This window comes from Anopheles coustani, chromosome 3 (genome assembly GCF_943734705.1).
Source record: "Anopheles coustani chromosome 3, idAnoCousDA_361_x.2, whole genome shotgun sequence".
In the NCBI taxonomy this organism is placed as follows: domain Eukaryota; kingdom Metazoa; phylum Arthropoda; class Insecta; order Diptera; family Culicidae; genus Anopheles; species Anopheles coustani.
The window spans coordinates 44,318,082-44,331,448 of record NC_071288.1 but is presented as its reverse complement, the minus strand read 5'-3'; positions in this window follow the sequence as shown (position 1 = coordinate 44,331,448).

Here is a 13,367-nt window from a genome sequence, read left to right as displayed (position 1 = left end):
ACCGACACACCAGGGAAGGATAAGACTGTGACTGCTGGCGATGCTGTTGCTCCCTGGTACTGCTCTGACCCTCACTGCAGCAGGGCCATAAATGTTTGACCCCACCCAGGACGACTCAGGAACAGCTGTTGTTGGACGAATGCATTGGCAATGCTGTCCTAGTTTTGCAGGTCACCATCTACCTCTCATTGATTGGAGGATGCACATACATTGGCGCCACCATTAATCGAGTGATACACTCTTTTTTGAGTTTAGTTTTAGTTGTCAAAACAGGCGAAGAAGATTGGAACTTTTTTCACAAGATTAACATTGAACGGTTTCATCGGTAATCGCAACATTCGCGTGAATTTGAATTGCTTTGGGTGAATATGTTATATCCTGTTGGTGCTTAACCCGTACATCTCAATCAAAGACACGCGAAGTAATTTTGCCGACTTCTGGATCGGTTTGACCTGTTGATTGTTGCAAACAACACAAGTGTAGTGGTTTTTAAATATTACTAAAATGGTTTATGCCTTTGATATGGTGGAAATAATATTCATAGGTAAGTTATTTCGATGTAAATAATTGTATAAATTGTGGATACCTCTGCGTACTAAAATTTCGGGTGTTCCTTTTGCTTTCAATGGTTATAATTTGGACTATATATTCTAAAATTCTGATCGTACATGGAAAGGAAAAATCTTGTCATGGAATTTGAAATCATCCATCATTCAGAAAGATTTTGTTTTGGTTCCAAATCTATTTTTGGTGTTAAACATTTTATCATAACAAATGCGGATAGTGTGTAGAAAAGATGGAAGTGTAGGCAAGGAGCATGATTTTTACAATCCACTCTTCGCCCTTAATTCTTATCAGTTCCCACCACGATCGTAATGCTATTATTAGTCAAATATAATGTACGTTGGCACAACTTTCAAGGGTTCCACCGTCGTGGTCCCCCGCGTTGGTGTAGATGTGTAAAGCAGATTACTTAACTTATGCCACTTATCCCCGGGCCCTGCCGGGTACCTCCTTACCCTTGCCCTCCTCCCGATAGGAAGGCGTTGAGATTTTCTTCGAGTCCTGCGAAACGTCACACAACTCCAATGGATCCGATCCTTGGATTTCGCGTTGGAGCGCCAAGGGGATTTGAATTATTTATAACAGTTGTCTCCGTCGAACGCGTTTTCGATGGCGCCCACATCCCCGTGGTCGTGGCATGCTTTGGGTGGAAGGAATATTCCCGAACTTCTACCCACTTGCCAACGCCTCGAGCGGTTCGCCACGCAATGTCGACGCTGGTACGAGCACGCCGCGTCTACTAATGTTTAAAAGATGAACTTTGGGCGAATTTACTACGGCGGGATGAAATGGAAGGAAGCGTAAAACATAGATAATGCTGTCGTCGTTGTTGGAAACAAGAATCCACATTTTTGGCTACCAGAAAAAGAAAGCGCAGAACCTGAAGTACACGCTACCGACGTACTTCGGGGTGCTGTGTGTGTGTGCCTTTTCTTTTTTCAAGGCCAAATTATCGATTTGCGTCCTACCGAAAGACTGCGCCTCAACGCGTCAGATCGGCGTGGGTAGCTCCTTAGCGCGCCCTCGCTCCTTTATTATCATTGATATTTGCTTTTCCTTTTGTACGGGACGGATGGATCGTTGGTGGGCCGAAAGCTGGATAAGAGTCATGAATCAAACAGCACGAGTATATACAAGTGCGACCACTTCACGCCGGGCTCGCGCCCATTCCCGCCCCCTTTTTTATGCGAATCCTCCACATTTCGCCTTGGTTGGTGACCGGGCGAAAGTATCGGTAATGGCGAAAACGTGCGATAAATTCAACGATGGGCCACCGAAAACTTGCGCGATCATTTTTCGCGCCATCATCCGCCGGCCCTCGCAACCTCCCGTGGGACACGGAGGAAGTGTAGCATATCGTTCGTGTGCAGCACGGTTCTTCTGCGTTCGTTACATAACTATTATCATTTGGGAGAAGTTGAGTGTGGAAACGGGCAGCATTTCTGTCGCGTCCGTTCGTTGGTGACGGGGCGAAATCATCACAGGATCGATAACGGGCCTTCTCGGACCCCTCGAAGCACGAGCGTGATTAAATTCATGGGGGAAATTCATATTTCAAAGCGGGCGCTTGTGGACAATTTTCATTCGCACTTATCCCGCAAATTGTAGACCGCTTACTTTCCACGTCCAAGGGAGTTCAGGGGGTGTAGGATTTATTTAGGGTCTTCCACATTATGATCTATTTTATAATAAGTAGTATTCATTCCTGACTGTCACATATTTAATTAGTTTTATATTAACTCTGCAATTGTGTTGTTAAATAATTTGCTGTGCGGTTTTTGTATGTAAATCAGATATTTGATTTTTATTAGAATATTTCTGCTCTTAGTGTATGACATGTATTCCGTTAAAAATTAACCGTCATGTGTTAAGTATCTTTTGTACTAGTTTGTCGAATGTATTCGTAAATGTTTCTTACACCAAACGTTCCACCAGCGAGCAGTTTCTCTTGTGTTCCAATATTAGAGGATAAAACTCCTTACGCGTTCAAATTTCGACCAACCCCCCAACGAAGCACATAGCGGGCGCCATTTCTGCTGGTCCACTCTGAAGAAATAAACCCACCCAACTCAACTGGTTGTACGAACCGTTTCTCTGATTCAATCGCAGCTGGAATTCCTGGCAACAATCCACCGGCCATGCAGCGGGTACGCCTGGACGCGGAACAGATCGAGCACATGTGCTTCGGTATCTTCATCCACCGGATATCGCCATGTAAGCCAGCCCCGAGACAAACGTCTGGTCACTAACCACCACCCACGCGGTCCGAACGTAAACCGCAACGTGTGACTGGAAGCGTGTCAGAAAGAATGTTGTTGAATGTTTATAATTTAGATCTCTAACTTGATGGCCTGTTCCATAATTTTGTGAGGGAATCATATCGAACATTTCTGAGTGTTTGAGGACAGGTTGCTGTTTGAAAAAGCCATGTCTCTTAACCAGCTCTGGATTCACTTTTATTACAATCGTGGACTTATTCGTCTAATATGTCAGGACGTACGTGTCTGGATCGGCTGCATGTACTTGATAGAAATATTTTAATCTCCAGAATCCGGATCTGCGAGCCCCATTGATTAGTGTCGACGTCAATAGAAGCACGTCCCATCTCCCATGACCATGCGAGTAACATTGACCGCTAGCAACGCGAATGCCGCCAGCATCCCTTTTTTCTAAAATGTCTGCTCCGCCAACGTTAACTTCTCGCCGCGAATTAGAATCAACTACTGGCGGGCAGGCGAGTTTCCGTAATCTAATCAACATTGTTTCTTCTTCGTCGAACGGCAGAAAGTGGGCCCCAATCGACATCAAATGGATGGTGTGCGATGATGGATGTGTCGGCCTCCATACTGCGCCACCAACCGAAGTTGTGTGCTGCTGCTTTTAGTGTCCTCCGCAGCATGGAATTATCATCAGGCCTAATTTTGTCTGTGGCCCCGGTGAGAGAGCGGGTGTGGTACGTAATAGATTTTTTTGTCGCTCCGAGTTTGCTCTCCTTTTATTTTCGCTATAATTTTCCTACCCGCCACCAGCGAATCAGAAGTTACGAAGGTCGAGGTTAACTTGTTATCACGTTCAGAAAAGAAGAGGGCTTCTTGTGGATGATGTATGAGGGTCATTGTTAAGCGGGAGCGCTTCAACAAGACCACAATTTAGAAACAAATTCCCAGTAGAATAGAATCCCTAGAAAACAAAAAATGTAAAATTAAATTGTGTGTAACTAACAAACACAATCAAAGTATTTTGGATCAACGGAAACTTTTAAAATCACCTAGTAAAGTAAAACATCGCGTCGATGTTTCCTAACGCGACAGCCTTGGTGCTAGAATTGAGTGCTGCATTGCATACTTTACGGCGCTAGTGAGGTACATCAATAAAAACTGCATACATTCCGGCGTATTGAGGGAGTGCGTTCGACGGATAGGATTTGTTGGATCATGAGAGAAACAGGGATGTTTAATTTTCATGGCGATGGTGAAAATGGCGGCAAATAAAGATACGCTCTATTTAGTTCAATTGAAAATAAAGTTCTTCAGATTTTAATTTCTTGAAACCGTTTGTTGCTGCCTTCTACCATTTCCCCGCATCAGGCATTTCTTATCAGCATCTTTAAAACCTTGAACGGTTCAGTCCGATCCACTTCTTAAAGCCCTCTTCCATCCCGCATAATAAGTGTGGACAAACAATCCCACACATCCACCAATAGCCTCGTCCGTGTCAATCACTGTCTAAATAAAGTCGGTCAGCGGCGCCCACTAAATCACTTCATGCTTTCTTTCTTCCTCAACCGACCAACAACTGTGCGGTGGGAGGGACACGGCGGTAAAGGGGAGACGACAAAAGGACGCCGTGAAGGCACGGGGCGAACCTTTATCTACGCTGCACTATTTTCGGCTCCGAACTGGATCGGCAAACCGCCGCAAACCGATCGGCCGCGCAAACCAGAGCTAACTAGCTTTGTGGAATAGCGCACGACGAAGTGGAGTTGTGAAAATTAGCCGCCACTGGCAGTGTACCGAAGCAATTGTCGCGGGGGTGTGATTAAACCTGGACGGCATTCGATCATATGACCGAAATAGGCGGCTCCAAAGTGCAAAGTACACGAGCCGTGCCCGTGTTCCGGTGACGGCCGGCGAAGAAAAGGGAAGGCACCGTAGAACTGCGCATTTCATCTCCGTACAGCTTTTCTTTCTTCTGTCTATTTTGTGACCTCCTTCAGTCATGAGTCCATGACGACGCATGGACTACATTATCATATCCCTGGCAAGTGTATTACCACTGTTTACCACTGTCGTTATCATCTTGCGTTGGGAAGCCATTTTTTGTCAGCTTCACTCGGCTGCACTCGATTGAGGCGTGAAGCACTGAAACACTAGAAATTTTGTCTTCGGTACGGATTGTTCCTCAGGATGATGTCCTTGGTTTTGTACTCATGTGCATATTGATTTGTTTTTGTCTCAAACTTCCAAGGCGTTCCAAACGTTTTCAAGTTACTGAAATTTACTCATGATTTATTCAGGTTTTTTTATTAAAGTGGTATTTTCTACGATTTTTACAGTTTCTTGCAAATAAAAGCGATGCGATTTGAATTCGTTTCCGCAAGCACAGCAGATACTTTAAATAATGTATGTAAACTACTCCAAAACTATCTCCACATCCGTGTCCTTCGGCTGCTGTTTAACCCTACAAATAGGTAAAAGCAGTACGTTTGCGAATCGCCGTTTATGCTGACACTAGTGGCCCTTGTGTGTCCCACGGCAAGCCGTATCCTTGCGTCTGACCCTGGCAAGAAATTAGCATTGACCTTGCATCGGCAGTTAGAAGCATCGTCAGCCCACTATCATTCTCCAACGCCTCGGGTATGCTGGCTCCCGATATGCTGGCTTCCTTTTTTTTATCCCCTTCTCCATTCAAATAGCCCGCCCGAGCCGGAAAGAAAAGTCTTGCAGCCTCCCACACACCCGCACACATAACATCTCTAATGAGCCCCAAGACAGTTCTTCGCCACCAGTACGAAGGAAAGCCTTTGGTAGCGGAGCACAGAGGAGAAGCAAAAAGGATGGACGAGGTAAACCTAGAGCAACTAGGAAAGGAGAAAGGAAGCATCAACTGGCTCAGGACTATAATCGTGGCAAGAATCCTCCCACACACAGACCCCGTACAATTGTCGCTGGTGTTTTGAAGTGCGAGACGTCGACCGTCGAGCGAAGCACCATCTCATCTCGTGCGCCTTGATGAGCGGCATTTTCTTGCAGAAAGCAAGCAGTTCAGAGGGCACTCCGTGACGAGGGCGAAAATTTGCTGACTGGCGCGTAATGGCGGATATGGTGTGGTGGTCCTTGTTGGCACGTACCGACGGGTTGCGCCATCTAGTGGGCGACCGTAACAGTCTCCGTTCGCTCCGTTTGACTGCGGAACTAAAGAGTCCGGTATTTATTTTTCCTTCCCTCCAAGGATCCAAGGTGGTAGCAGGCCAACAGTGACTGAGGATAGCCTGGGATGATGGAGATGGAGCTAGTTTGCGGGACATTTTCCATTCCCTGTCCCTATTAGATCACCAAGTACTCGGCCGCGCGCTTAAGTCGTCATCGTCCGTTTAGCGGTGGGCGAACAGCTTTCGGGGAGGATTTCGAGGGAAAGAGGACGTGAAAAATTGTACACTCCTCCGGATAAAAGTTTGCGGTAACATGACCGAATCTAGATTGCCTTTGTTTGCTCGATACTCCGCCGCGCCAGGGTTCTCGGTTGCCTACAATGCAGATGTCGTCTTGTTGTCGCTCTTCTTCGGGATTTACGCCGTAGCAATATCTCGTTGTGTCTTTTTGTGCTGTCCCATGCCTGCATCCGATAAATTTCGACAAGGTCATTGCAGCTTATGCAGGACGTGCATGGAAAACTCGAGCACCATGTGCATGTAGCTATAAGAGAGACCAATGCTTTCGTTGGGTAACCGTCTATTGGCTAATCAAGAATGTGGGTGTTTTGGCGAAAAGAAATTGGACCGATCGGATAGTGTCATTCTAGTTTGCTCGACGTCAAACGAAGCGAATGAAAATCTCACTTCTCACCCAACGTTATCGAAGAGGATGGCTGCCAAATGGAAGATGATAATCAAACTAACTTTTATGTCTACGCTTGGTGTGGTGTAAATGAATCATTCCGAGATACCAATCTAATATCGCATTTCTCCAATGCGATGGGTCAATCCTAAATTTAATCGAATTGTTTCCTTGTATATGATTTCCTAATTATTATTATCGCCAATAATCCATATTTATAGTGTTACTAATATATAAATTTATCTATTTTTATCTTTTTAGGTAAGTACCCGGGGAGTTTCAACTATCTTCCTTTTGGTTTTCAATCTGACATGTTCCGGTTGATCGACTTATTTGACGTATGTATAAAATGATGCTCCCCCTATTATGCGATGATGCTTACAAAAAGTCTTAATTTTAAACTATTTTTAAGGTATTTTAATCGTGAGTGGATGACTCCACATGGGCCGGGTTGCTCTTTTACGCTCGCTAATTACTTCATCGACCGAGATAAGTACGGGTGATTATGAAACTTGTACCGCGCTGGGAGATATGCGGCCATGCTCGAGTGGATCATAAGCATGCGATTGTTTGCCAGAATTCCAATCATGCTTCCCCGTGAAAATCTCCTGGCTTCCCACCGCACAAACAACATCCCAGGCAAACACCACGCTTCCCTGGCTTTCCACCACCCCCTTTTGCTCTCTAATTGAAGCGCCCGAGTTGTCTTCTCGCAGCTGTGTGGATGGTGGTGGTGTGCCCGTTGTGTGTACACTCACACAAATGATGCGGGAAAATTAATGCACATTCAAAGCTGCAGGGAAATCGATCACGGTGCAGAGGTGGTTTAGTTGTTTTCCTATTGCATTGAAAATGCATTGTGCCGATAGTGAAAACGGTTAAAGGAAGCCGGGAGGCAGATGGAGATTCAATTACTGTGAAATGCATAACTTATGCTCTCGCACCATGCACTGGAAGCGAAAACGTAGCGTCTTAATCGTGGTGTTTGCAATGAGGGAAGAGAAGAAAAACGGGTTGCAATGTGCTATGAACAACAAATAGGGTTTCTTTTAATCCTACACAGAGAAATGTAACATGAGCAATTTATTTATTTGCTTTTCCATTTCAGATGCACCACAAAAACTAGCTGCTTCATTCCTATGCGTTGGCCAATCATGCAAAACAATTCGCTGAAGTCCTAATGAATCTGTCCGTTTAAAATAGAAACCGCAATTTACGCAGCATTTTTTTTTTACTTCGGTCGACTTTTATGGAATCCGGTTGGTCGACTTTAAATTTGTTTTAGCTTCCTGTGTACACATTCAAAGAAAATTGAATCGTTATACGGTATTTAAATGAAGCAGTTTGCTTTTACGAATATTGAAACGAACAAACATGGTTCTGCATTAAAGGTAGCACGGAAATGCAAACCCGCAAGAGTTGTGTGCCCATGCCCTTAACCATTTTTCAAACTCACTCGACCTTCACGAGTCACTCCGCCTACTACTCCCCGCCCCCGCCTCGTTGGGGGCAAGGAGAAGTAATGCACGACACCGGTGCCCGGTTGTTCATTTTCCGTGCGGCCAATTTGTGTTTGCTGTTGCATTTTTCAACCTTGATGCCACGGCGAAGGCAATCCCCGACCAGACTGACCCACTACGGCGGGCATATATGTGTAGCGCCGCAACGAAAAAGGGCTGCAGGTCCTGTGAAAGTAAATCCTGGCCAAGGCCGGCACACCGCCGCATCGTGAACGCGGGCGGATGAATCTGGGTCAGCTGAAAAACACAAATTATTCTCCGCAACAAACCGGGTGGGGGACGAGTGACAAGGCTCGGGTTTGGCTTGTCCTTAGGATGGGTGTATCCCTGAAAAGTGCTGCCGGTTTCTAACCACAATGTCACAATTGCTGCTCGTTACCTTGTTTTACATTGCGGTCTTTTGGGAGCGGGGAAAATGTACCTGGAATAATACGCGGAAGGTCGTGTCAAGGGATTTGTTTCCGGAGGGGTTGCAATCATTCTGCGTTTGATTTAACTTTGATTAAACATCCTCTAGCTCCGTAATTTTTAGACTAGGGATAAACCAATTTGCACTCGGTGTCCTAGCTTAGTTGTCTGCTCCTTTTACTTCACCTAATCGTTTTATCCAAAGAACTTCTCTCTTATCGTTCGCTATCATGGCACAAGAACCGATACGGATTACCCTCCGATAGCAGTTGTGAAATATCTTCGCCTGTTCCGGGTACCGAGAAAGAGCGGACATATTGATGTGTTCGTGTCGTGTGTCACCCGCGGGCCGTGCCGGCACGTTAGCGGACCATTAGTTAATTGACACGGCGGCGGCCGATATGGAAGTCAGCTCGAAGAGCGAGCGGGGATGGAATTGACCCACGTCGGCCCTCGCGGTTCAATATCGACCACCGTGGGGGAGGGGCAGGTGCGGGGAGGTGAATTTGCCCGGAGATGCTCGCGAGAAGTTCAGTTCCGCTACAGCATTTCTCGCGGGTCAGGTTGAAGTGCGCTCTTCGACTCTCTTCGATGCTCTTCATGCCATCCCACGTCTGCTGCTGGCGGCTTCTACAGAGAATTTCTGGTTGGTTGTGGCTCTTTTCTTTAGCAGACTCGCGCGGGTTTTGGGAGTGTGATGGGAGTGTGATCATCGCTCTCCATCGTTGGCGCCTCGCGTTGGGGTTTGCGGCAACTTCTAGCACTCTCCCGGGCGTTTGGGGAGAGCGAGAGTCCCCGATAACGACCACGATGACGACGGTGGAGATGCTGAGCTGATGGAGTCTTGGTGACGACCGCAAACCACACCGGAGCCACCAAACTCCCCCCCCCCCCCCCCCCCCCATCCTCCCCCCTTGCCAAGGTATGGCGCGGCTCGTGGGCCAGTCGGTCTCTCGCCGGCCGCGCGCTTCTCAGTATCAACGTAGACACGCGACCGGTTGGAAGTGTTTCGCGCGCGCGGTTTCGTTTTCATTCCACGACATAAAGGAAAAGCGCGCCGCACGGAGGAAACATCAAGTGTGTGTTGCAATATTGCGGCAGCTACGGGCGTTTAACTTCCGTTTTTTTAAGTTTCCGTTCTATTTCGTCTATACTAAAAAAGAAACGTAGGTTTGCGAAGTGCTCTAAACGTCTGTTGTTTTATGGAAACACATGTACGAAACAACAGATTTCGTTCGCGTGTGTTTGGTTCCGTTTAGGGGTTTGTCTCGGGCGTAGAAGATGCAATTGCGTCCCAGTTTCGGTTGGGGGGAATATAACATTCTACGCATTTCGGTGTTGAGTGCGTTTTTTTTTTGCCAGCGAGCAACCACCAACCTGCTCGCAATTCTGCTTCCCGCCCCACCACACTCACGCCACGGGTGACATTTATCCTGCTGGGCGAGTAGAAGTAGAAGCAACAGTAAAGCAAGAAGAAAAAAAAACAACACACGAGAAAAGTCAGCAAAACGTGCGCGAACTTCTTGTGGTAGCGCCGCAAAGTCAGAGTTAAGCTTAAGAAGTGATGCGTTTGTGGTGTGTGCGCAAGTGAAGAAACGACGTCTCGGTGCCGCAACGTCACACACACGCGCGCGCACACGCACGGACTCGCGCAAACACACGCACTGTGCGCTGTGTGCGTTATCCCAACATCGCGGTTCCCTCCCCCACCCGCGTCTGTCCTCCCCGATGGGCGGCTTAAGTCTCGTGCGCGAGTCCCCCCCTCGCGGTTGTGCGTCTGTAGTTGTTGTGCCTGCGACGAAAAATGTGTGACAGAAATTAGTTCCATACCCCATTCGGTGTGGCGTTTCCCTTGGATCCCGGAGAAGCGGTGTTTATGACGGGGTTTATTTCATTTTTCCTTTCTGTCACGCAAAAATCGCGAATTTAGAACACGCTCCCTCCCTCCCCTCCCCGCTGCGGGAAACACGCTTGGAAAACGCAGAGTGTGACAATCGTTGGCTTTTTATGGGCTATCAAGGAAGAGTCCCGCGGTGTGTAACAACAAAAATCACCGCACGCTCCTCGTACGAAAGTTTGGCCACCTACCGATTTTTTTCTAGAAAGATCTTGCGTCGCAGAAACACGTAAGCCACGTGCGTTTCGGAGGCGCGTTCCGAGAAAAACAAACCTTCCAACTTGACGGGACGGAACGGAACAGTGTCGGGAGGAACACGCAATGTTGATGGAATGCGAACTGGTAGTATATGAGCCACGATAAGCGAAAAAAAATGACTTTACGACGACTTTCAGCTTTTTTGGAATGATTGGTGAATTTCAAATTTTCACGCCGTACTATCAGCTTTTTTGGAATGATTGGTGAATTTAAAATTTTCGGATGATGCAATATTTAACACTCCATCGTGTCCGATTAAAGACCCGCTGGTTTTACATCCCCTTGCCGCACAAACCTCTTTTGCCTCAGATATGAAAATTTATTGACATGGGACATTGTTTTTGCTAAGTCAAAAGAATAAACGTTGAGAATTAAGACGATCTTGAAAAATGATCATGACTTTACGAAAATAGTTATCGAACATAATAAGCTATAGAAATTGGTTGACTTTAGAGACAGAACTAGATGTCTAAGAGGCTTACTTTAGTACACTATATCAACATCTTATTAGAGCTGACGTGAATACATTAGAGAATAAATTAAATACTAAAGTAGAGGTAAAAGGTTGCTAACAGTTTCTTTTGTAAGCCGGGTTCTCCTGTCTGACCGATCATCGACAATTCTTCAAAACCTTGCTGTACAACAATTCAAGTACAATTGCTTTATAACTATTTTTATAAACTCATTACCCATACCAAAAGGATATCACGCCCCCTTTGGGAAGAGAACTGCCATAAATAAACAGCATAAAATCCCAGTCATCGTCAAATGAATGAAAAGTATTCATAATCACTCCGCTTGGTGTGGTTATATGTGTGTGTGTCGGCCACGGTTTTTCTAATTGAAAGCCCATGAACGATTATTAAATCGGTCGGACCGGCACGATCCGCCAACGTCACGGTTTTCCTCCCACACTCTCCGGTTTCCACTCAGCTCCCTGCTTCGTCCCCAAAACCCCCTTCCATTCCACCAATCGCCCGGTGCATGCCCCTCCAACGTTTCGCGATCCGATCGATCGTCGGCGATAACAGATTGTAACGCGGGTTGACGATCGATGCAGAGAAATGAAGCAAATTTACTAAAAAGTAATAAAAAATAGTGTTGCCATCCACCGCGGAATGGAAACCGTCGAAGAAGAAGAAATAGTGTACGTGTGCGCTAGTGTGCGTACTCGCGGCGTATCGCGACTCGCGGGGGGAGTGTTTCTTGGCGGGTGTGTGTGTGTGTGCGTGCGTGCGCGCGTTCCCGGATTGAAATTTCAGTCAATCTGCTCAAGAAGAAGCAGCGCGAACCATTTGGTGTCCGAATCGGCTTCTTTTTTTTCGCGTCCACCGCCTGCCAGATGTGGTTGTGTCGTCGTTGTTCTGTGCTTCTGTTAACAATCGCTCTCTCACACACACAATGAAAACGGGAGTGCAAAGTGCACGGAAATGGTGCAGTTGGACAGGGTCGTTCCCTCCGTGCACTTTCACTGACGTTGCAAATCTTCTCCCACCCCTCCCGCATACCCCCACCACCCTCTCCGTTATATGTGGAACAATATGAAAAATGTACAATGCGAATGCGTTCGAACGAAACACTCTTTTAAAAACATTGCAGCACAACTTCTTCACTCAGTTCTTGGTGACAACTGTTTGACATACCGCAAGGCAGTGTAAAAATGTAAATAGGTCACACACCTAGTCCCTCGCTTCAAAAACAAAACTATTGCGTCAACGACGCCAGCCACAAACTGTGAGCTGCTTGCGCATTCGAAAAGTCATCCTTTTTTATGCCGTCCATTTCTTGCTTTTCTTCGAAAGCGTTTTTACACTACTAGCTTTGTAACTTATCGGAGCTGCGGCTCCTCCAACATCGCCCCTCAAGGAAGGGTGTGTCCGCCCTATGTGTCGCTATCACGCACGCATAACTTCGACTGTGACAGACCGGGAAATGATCATGCACAATCTCACGTAGCCCAAACGCTTGCGGAGAGAAATGGTAAAGTTGGTGTCAAATACCCGAAGGGCGTCTACTGGTTTGACACACTGTTCAACGCATGTTGACAGGTTTTTTGGTGCAGTTTGTTTTCCGATTCACTGCATTAGGCTGACGAAATTTTGGAAATCAGTTCGTCTTAAGAAAGACATTCCATTTCGATGATGTATTAAATATTTATACTAGTTTTGTGGTTGATGAATCTTTTACCGAGATTCATTCATATGAATCTTTCACCTAAGATTCATTCAGATGGATTCATGAATCTTAGCGGATTCGAATCTTCAAAGCTTAATGAATCTTTCGAAACCGTAATAAATCTTTCATGGATCTGTCACGAATCTCCGCGATTCTTTCGTTGGCGTGGACCATGCAACAAAAAAAGCGAGTCCCTCTACCCATTTTTTTGCTGATCACTTGTCATCAGTTGGCGAATCCCAAAAAAGCATAGAATCATTCATGAATCTGAATCTGATTTACACAAGTCTAATGTATACACTTTTTATTGGGTGGCTATAATTTATGTTTGCAACTAACGTTAAACGTTCATGAATATATTATCCTTAGAAGGTTTAAGAGCAAGATAAATTGTCATGCACCAATTAAATAGGAGCGGTTCATACGAAGCATATTTAATCTCTGATTTTGGACGTAATAGAACTAAAACTATGACACATTAAAATTATC